Source organism: Arachis duranensis, chromosome 9, assembly GCF_000817695.3.
Source record: "Arachis duranensis cultivar V14167 chromosome 9, aradu.V14167.gnm2.J7QH, whole genome shotgun sequence".
In the NCBI taxonomy this organism is placed as follows: Eukaryota; Viridiplantae; Streptophyta; class Magnoliopsida; order Fabales; family Fabaceae; genus Arachis; species Arachis duranensis.
Window position 1 is genome coordinate 61,850,438 of NC_029780.3, and position 7,816 is coordinate 61,858,253.

Below are 7,816 nucleotides of genomic sequence, written 5' to 3' on the forward strand. Positions count from 1 at the left end.
AGAGCTTGGGAGAAACCCATGTGTCTTGCGACATAATGGGGAGCATGAAGAGTTAGTTTAAATTGTTCCATTTTGTATTGGGGTATTCTGATTGGAAATACCTGAGCAGCAAAAAAGTTGGCCCAAGTTGCGTTATCCAAGGTATTACCAATCTCATCGAAAGGGAAAAGGAGACATTCGAACCAAGCTGGGCCACAGTTCCAATGTAGGAAAGGAGTAAACATTATATCTTCATTTCAAAAGCTTTGGCATGAATAAAGTAATGAAAAAGCAGCCCAGAAGAGGTCTTCAGTTGAAGTAGCATCTTTAAAGTTTGGCTGGAAAGTAGCCAATCAAAAGCCTTCAACATATTGTTTCTCTGAAGTAGTTTTTCCATCATGTTTCATACGATTTTTGAAAAAAGCATTTAACCATATTTGTTAAAACCAAAGGGGACCTCCTGTATTAATAGAAGATTTTTTCCGAGGGCAATCGATTAAATGCCCCAATTCATCATATAGATGTCCTAAAATTAACTTGGCCAAGTTAAATTTGTGGCCCTCATGAAGCAAAGCAACAAAAAGAAGGAACAATATTTGCATCGAGATGCTCCTTCAGCAGAAAATAATAGTGTTCAACCAATAGTACAAAAGGCCACATGCTCATCATCGATGACAGGATCACCTTCATGACCCATATTGTGATTAATAAAATCACTATAAGAATTTCTTTGGTTTATCTTATAGGATTTGGAGGGTTTCATGTCGAATGTAGCGACAGGGTTGTGATGCCAGGGCATCTTGGCCAGTTTCACTGACCCTTTCTTTACTGTTTTAGGGTAGTTTCATGCATTTTCTTAGTAAATAAGCAAGTTTTAGATGAAAATACACTTACACCTTGATTCAAGCAATTATTGTGAACTTTACATGATTTCACAAGGATTAGGCAAGAATTTAATGATATAATTGATGATGCATAATCTCATGACTTGGAACAGAGCTTTGATGCACTCTAATTGCTTGATTTTAGGACAAAGGAAGCAAGAAGGAACCACGTTAGCAGCCACGTTAATCTAATTAACGTGACCACTAACGTGGAATGGGGACAAGCTTGTAGCGTTAATGGAAAAAGTGATCGCCAATAACGCCTTCGAAGCCATCATAGCCCACGTTAGTTGCCACGTTAACTACATTAATGTGGTAGCTAACGTAGAGGAGGAAGAGGAGCTCCAACGTTAGTGGTAAAAGTGATTGCCACTAACATTCCACAAAGGCACAATGAAGCCACGTTAAGAGTCACGTTAATCCAATTGACGTGAACTCTAACGTGGGATGAAGAACCAATCACCAACGTTAGTGACACTCACCTTTGTCACTAACGTTGGACCAACCCAAGAGTGCCCACGTTAGTGGTCACGTTAAGACCACTAACGTGAGAGATAACGTGGAGCTAAGCATGATAAGCCAACGTTAGTGATACTCACCTTTGTCACTAACGTTGGAGATGGCAATCACTACCACGTTAGTGGCGATGTTAATCTAATTAACGTGAACTCTAACGTGGGAAGGAGGTGCGTTCGGAGCGTTAGTGACAAAGGTAAGTGTCACTAACGCTCTCAAAGATTAGGCATGCCCACGTTAGGAGTCACGTTAGTTATACTAACATGAACTCTAACGTAGGGAAGGGGGAACAAGGCAACATTATTGGAAAAGGTGATTCCCAATAACGTTTGCAAAAGACCAAGAGGCAACGTTAGTGGTCACGTTAGTGCCACTAACGTTGAAGTTAACGTTGATCATTTTGGGTTGGAACGTTAGTAGAAAAGGTGATTGTCACTAACGTTCTCAAACCCACATCCTCACTTAACGTTAACACCACTAACGTCCTAACTAACACCCATGCCTAATTCACACTTTTTTGCAAACAAAGCTGAGTCCACTGAAGATTGTAACTGCTTCAACTCAAGATCAAATGCCCATATCCAAGACTTGAAAAGCTCACTAGAAGATCAAGAAGAGTAGTATATATAGGAGTAGTTTTGAACTATAGAGAAGGTTGACACTTTTGGAGAACTACACTCTTTATATTTACTTTCTGCATTTTCTAGTTTGGAAAACATGTACTCTTTCCTACCATTTTCCATTTCCAGAGCCATGAACAACTAAACCCCTCTCATTGGGTTATGGAGCTCTGTTGTAATTTGATGGATCAATTATAGTTTTCATTCTTCTTCCTCTTTCTTTTCTCTTGATTTACTAGAAAGCTTTCAATCTTAATTCATTTGGTTAGTTGTCTTGGAAAAGAAACTCTCCATAATTGGATCTCCTCTGAGCCTTGGAAAAGGGATGAGGAGATCATGCTAGAAATGCTTTCTCATGTTGGACCAAATTAGGGTTTGGACGGATATAGTGACATGTAATCCTCCCAACACTTTGATTTGGAAATACATGTGGTATAATCAGTGACCATACTTCATCTCTTCCCATGAGCAATTAAATCAAGGAATTGGGCAATTGTTCAAGCTTAGAGAGATTGGATTGCCAGGAAATTAGGATCCAATCACTTAAGATTGCCAATGAGATCAATGAATGCATTAATTGAGGAAGATATGAGAATGAACTTGATCCGTAGAATGCAACATCTCCTAAGCCCAATGAATCCTCCATCTCTAATCTTACTCATTCTCTTTACTTTCTTCCATTTATTTCCTTGTTCATCTCCCCAAGTCCCCATTTAAGATTCTGCAATTTAATTTCTACATTTTACTTTCCCGCCATTTAATTTTCTGCAATTCTCAACTCAATTTTTGTTTAGCTCAACTAGCACATTCTTCCAATTAAAGTTGCTTGACCAATCAATCTCTGTTGGATTCGACCTCACTCTATTGTGAGTTTTTACTTGACGATAATTCGATATACTTACCGAAGGGAAATTTGATGAGAGACAAGTTTTCGTGCATCAAGTTTATGGCGCCGTTGCCGGGGATTGATTTTGTATCGACAATGATTAAGTTGGAAGTTCACTAGATTGAGCATTTTCTTTTTATTGTTTACTTTGCCTGGTCATTTGCTCTTAGTTTCAATTAATTTTCTCCCTCATCCCCTATCCCCTTTTTGTTTTCTTTTTCTATGAATTTACTTACAATTTTGCTCACTAACCCACTAACTGTTTGATAATTTGCACCACTCACACTAATAATCACTCTAACAAGAATAATCACTCCATTTTATTTCTTGCTGTGTGCTCTGTTAGTTGTATGATAGGGAGAAAAAGCAGAGCTTCAACTTTCTTTGATTCTGAACCTGAGAGGACCCTCCGTAGATTAAGAAAGGAAGCAAAAGGGAAAAGAGTTGTTGGTGCTGAGGAAGAAGAAGAGTACTTTGAAACAAACATGGAGGAGAACTTGGAAAACAACCATGAAGAATAAGCTCCCAACCATGCTAGAGAAGGCTCTGTGAATCATGTTGGGCAAGAGAGGAGAGTTCTAGGCTCTTACATCAATCCAACTCCAGAAAATTGTGGAAGTAGCATCCAAAAGCCAACCATAGATGCCAACAACTTTGAATTAAAACCCCAACTCATCACCCTTCTTCAGAATAACTGCTCATTTGGAGGAAGTGCCCAAGAAGACCACAATCAACATCTAACCTCCTTCCTAAGAATATGTGACACTGTGAAGTCTAATGGTGTTCATCAGGATGTCTATAGACTCTTTTTGTTCCCTTTCTCACTCAGAGACAAAAGCATCTAAATGGCTGGAATCCTTCTCGAAGGAGAGATTAACAAATTGGGAAGACGTCGCAAACAAATTTTGGCAAGATTCTATCCTCCTCAAAGAATTAATAGGCTGAGAGTTGAGGTAAAAACTTTCAGGCAACAAGATGGTGAAACTCTTTATGAGGCATGGGAGAGGTTTAAGGACTTAACAAGAAAGTGCCCACCAGACATGTTCAATGAATGGGTACAACTGAACATTTTCTATGAAGGTCTTTCTTATGAGTCAAAGAAGGTCATAGACCATTCATCAGGGGGCTTTCTAAACAAGAAGAAAACCATTGAAGAAGCCATAGATGTCATTGAGACTGTCGCTGAGAATGACTACTTCTATGCTTCTGAAAAGAGTAACACTCGAGGAGTAATGGAGCTGAACCACATAGATGTATTACTGGCTCAAAATAAGATGATCACCAAGCAGTTAGCAGATCTTACCAAGAAGGTGGAAGAAAACCAAGTTGCAGCAGTCATTACTTCATCACCAGCTCAAGAAGGAGTGAATGTAGGAGAAGAAGGTGACTGGGAACAAGCCAACTATGTTGGAAACTCGCCCAGACAGACCCATGATCCATACTCTAAAACATACAATTCTGGTTGGAGAAACCACCCTAATTTTGGGTGGGAAAACCAACAAGACCAAGGCCAAGACCAGAGACACCACAACCACAATTCCAACAACAATGCAACTCATCAACATACCTCACAGAGATCCTATCAACACCTACCTAATTACCCTTCTCAACTACCTAACCTCAACCCACCATCACTAACCGAGGATAGACTCTCTAGAATTGAGACTCTACTTGAAGACATATGTAAAGAATTCCAAGACAACAGAGTGTTCAAGGATGAAGTGCGAGCCAATATAAAAAACCAGGGAGACACCATCAAGAGGCTGGAGTCCTAAGTGGGGTATCTATCTCAACAGTTTTCCAAACCCACTGATAGTTTCCCAAGTGACATAGAGAAGAACCCAAGAGGAGCAAAAAAGAAAGTAAGGTGGGAAGAATACAAGATGATCACTATAAGTGACGAGAGGAGTGTGGAGGAAGTGCACACACAAACATAACATCTCCAAGACATTCCAAGGGAAAAGCATGAAGAAAGAAACCACGCATCCCATCCCACACACAGGGAGGAGCTAAAGGAAGGAGAGACCCTGAACCCATATGCACCCTTTCCCCAAAGGCTCAAAGGTGGTGTAGCAAGGAGAATGTATTCAAGGTTCCTCGACATGTTTGCATCCCTTGATGTAAATATACCATTCATTAAGGCCCTCTAGCAGATGTCCTCCTACATCAAGTACATAAAGGAGCTGCTGGCCAAAAAGAGTTCACTGAAGGGTGGGCAAACAATAGTGATGAACAGGGAGTGCAGTGCTCTCATTCAAACAGAACCACCTACAAAGAAAAAGGATCCAGGGAGTTTTCACATTCCCTATGCTATAGGAGAGACAATGATTGATAAGGTGCTCTATGACCTGGGAGCAAGTATCAATTTGATGCCTCTATCCCTCATGAAAAAGCTTCAAATCAATGAGCTGACACCCACAGACGTGATCATCAAATTGGCTGACAAAACTCAAAAACAGGCAATAGGAGTGGTTGAAAACATGTTAGTAAAGGTTGGAAACTACTTCCTCCCCACAGACTTTTTGATCTTGGAGATGGAAGAAAATCACATCCATCCCATCATCCTGGGGAGGCCATTCTTAGCTCCAGCCAGGGTGCTTATAGATGTGGAGCAAGGAGAGCTAGTATTGAAGATACATGATGAACATTTCACCTTCAACGTATTCAAACCCTCACAAGAAGTAGATCATGATAACAAAAAGTCAAAGGAAGAGCATAATGAAGAGCTGATGGAGGAGCCAAACAAGGGAGCACAAGCACCAGACCTAAGAACTCCTATGGTTAACAAGCAATATGGTCAGAAGGAACAACAACCAAGTGTGACCCAAGATGAGCTAGACTCACCAGAGTCATATGAGACAAGCAACAAAACCCTCCTGAAAGAAGGAACCACAAGGAGCAAGGTAACATCAAGGCAAACAAAGAAGAAGGCCCCAAGGGGATGGAGGAATAATAAGATTCCTACAGAGGCTTTCTCTCTAGGAGATGAAGTGGTCTCTGCTTATCTTCCACTCATCCCACCTCATCTCCCCACCATCCCATCTCAGCTACCTCAAATATACACCATCAGCAAAATTTTGTCCTTAGAACATGTGGAACTTCTCAACAAAGCCAATGGAAACATATTCACTGCAAGGGGGGAAGATTTGAAACAATACCAACCACCCTGACAAAGGCCAAACGTCAAGCTAATGATGCTAAAGAAGCGCTTCATGGGAGGCAACCCATGTTCTATACACTTTCCTTTTAATCTTTAATAAGTAGTTAATAAAGCAAAGTTCATGGATTTAAAATCAACTTTGACAAACACCTATAAGAATCTCTACATGCAGCATATGGTAAATGATAAGTTTGGTGTTCAAGGCACATTAAGAGAGCTTGAACACAACCCATATTATGTTAATTTTAGAATTTTAATCAAATCCTGTTACACCATATGATCACAAACTAAGTTTGGTGTCACCAATGTTGCATGCATGGGCATTTAATTGGTCGGTTGGTCTACATTCATGAATGGCTCTTAGTAAAAAAAAATGGGGGGTAGCTAGCCTCCGAAAGTTTTTTTTCTTTCACTGCCACAATTCAAAATAATCTCTCTCTCCTTTTATTTTGCAAGGAATTTGAAAGGAATATTGGAAGAACTTGATGGGACAACCAATTGAAGGGGGGATTCAGCCACTTCACCCACGGAACTACACACTTGTCTTCAAGGGGAGTAACTTGGGAAATGTTGCCATGCAACATTAGGAGTAGGATAGCCTTGGGGACCGAACCAAGACCCTCATAAAAGAAGTGATCCTTGTGACCATCCAATGCCAAACCCCAGCCGTTCACCATTAAGCCATGCCATCAATCTACACCCTTCAATCACCTATCATCTTCCTATATAAATGGCCACTACTCTACACCTTGCCATACACAACTCTCATTCCAATCCATCTCTCTTCTTTCTCTCGAACACACACACTCAACATCTTTATACACCAAGTCTCATTCATGGCATCATCAAGCTCCAAGAGGCGAAAGGGGAAGGAACTGTTGGAGAGCATTCCTTTCGATGCAGGGAGATTCAAGACCACCTTTCATGAGCTCCAATTTGAACAGATAAAAAATAAGAAAATATTTCCAGAGTTGACATTCCAGTTCAATGAAGATGAGTGCCCAAAGATTAGAGAGAAGATTGAACAGAGGGGTTGGCAAAAGCTCACGAACCCAGAAGCAAAGATAAATGCAAACCTCATCAAGGAGTTCTACACCAATGTGGCCAGAGAAGACAATACTAGGGCCCCCACCTTCAAAATCTATGTGAGAGGAACAGAGGTGGACTTCAGCCCCAATGCTATAACAAGGACTCTTCAGCTGAGATCGCCATATTTTGATGAGCTCAGTTATCAAGTAAGAATAAGCAATGTCCCCGACGAGGATGAACTTGAAGAAATTGTGAACGATATGTGTGTTATAGGATCTGATTGGGAAAGGTACTTGGATAAGAGGCCGCGGTTCATTAGGAGAGGAGACCTCATCCCGGAAGCCAAGGGATGGCTTGAGATTGTGAGGAGATCTATCCTTCCAGCCTCAAACAATTCTGAGGTCAACATTGCTCGAGCTACTATGGTACATTACTTAATAAAGGGTGGAGGAATCAATGTGCATGAAATTATAGCTGAGGGAATCCAAGATTCAGCCGAGAAGAATGATCCTAGTGCTAGACTTTGGTACCCCAGCACCATCCTTAGACTATGTATGAAAGCCAATGTAGTATTCAAAGATAACAATCCAAAATGTGTAAACCCAGGGAGGTTAGTTACGCTCTAACGTATAAACTATGTGGCACTCGCTCAACAGCAAAGAAGGCCTCAGATAAGGAAAAGAACTGCACAAGAAGAGCCTCACCAAGAAGAACCTCACCAAGAAGAACCCCAACAAACAGG

At 40.8% G+C, this 7,816-nt stretch overlaps 1 non-coding gene across 1 annotated transcript; it reads right to left on the minus strand.

The window, feature by feature from the left end:
• Positions 1-3,823: 3,823 nt before the first annotated feature.
• Positions 3,824-3,927, minus strand: LOC127741943 (small nucleolar RNA R71). The gene has a single exon (XR_008003130.1). It is a non-coding gene; the product is annotated as a small nucleolar RNA R71 (small nucleolar RNA).
• Positions 3,928-7,816: the final 3,889 nt, after the last annotated feature.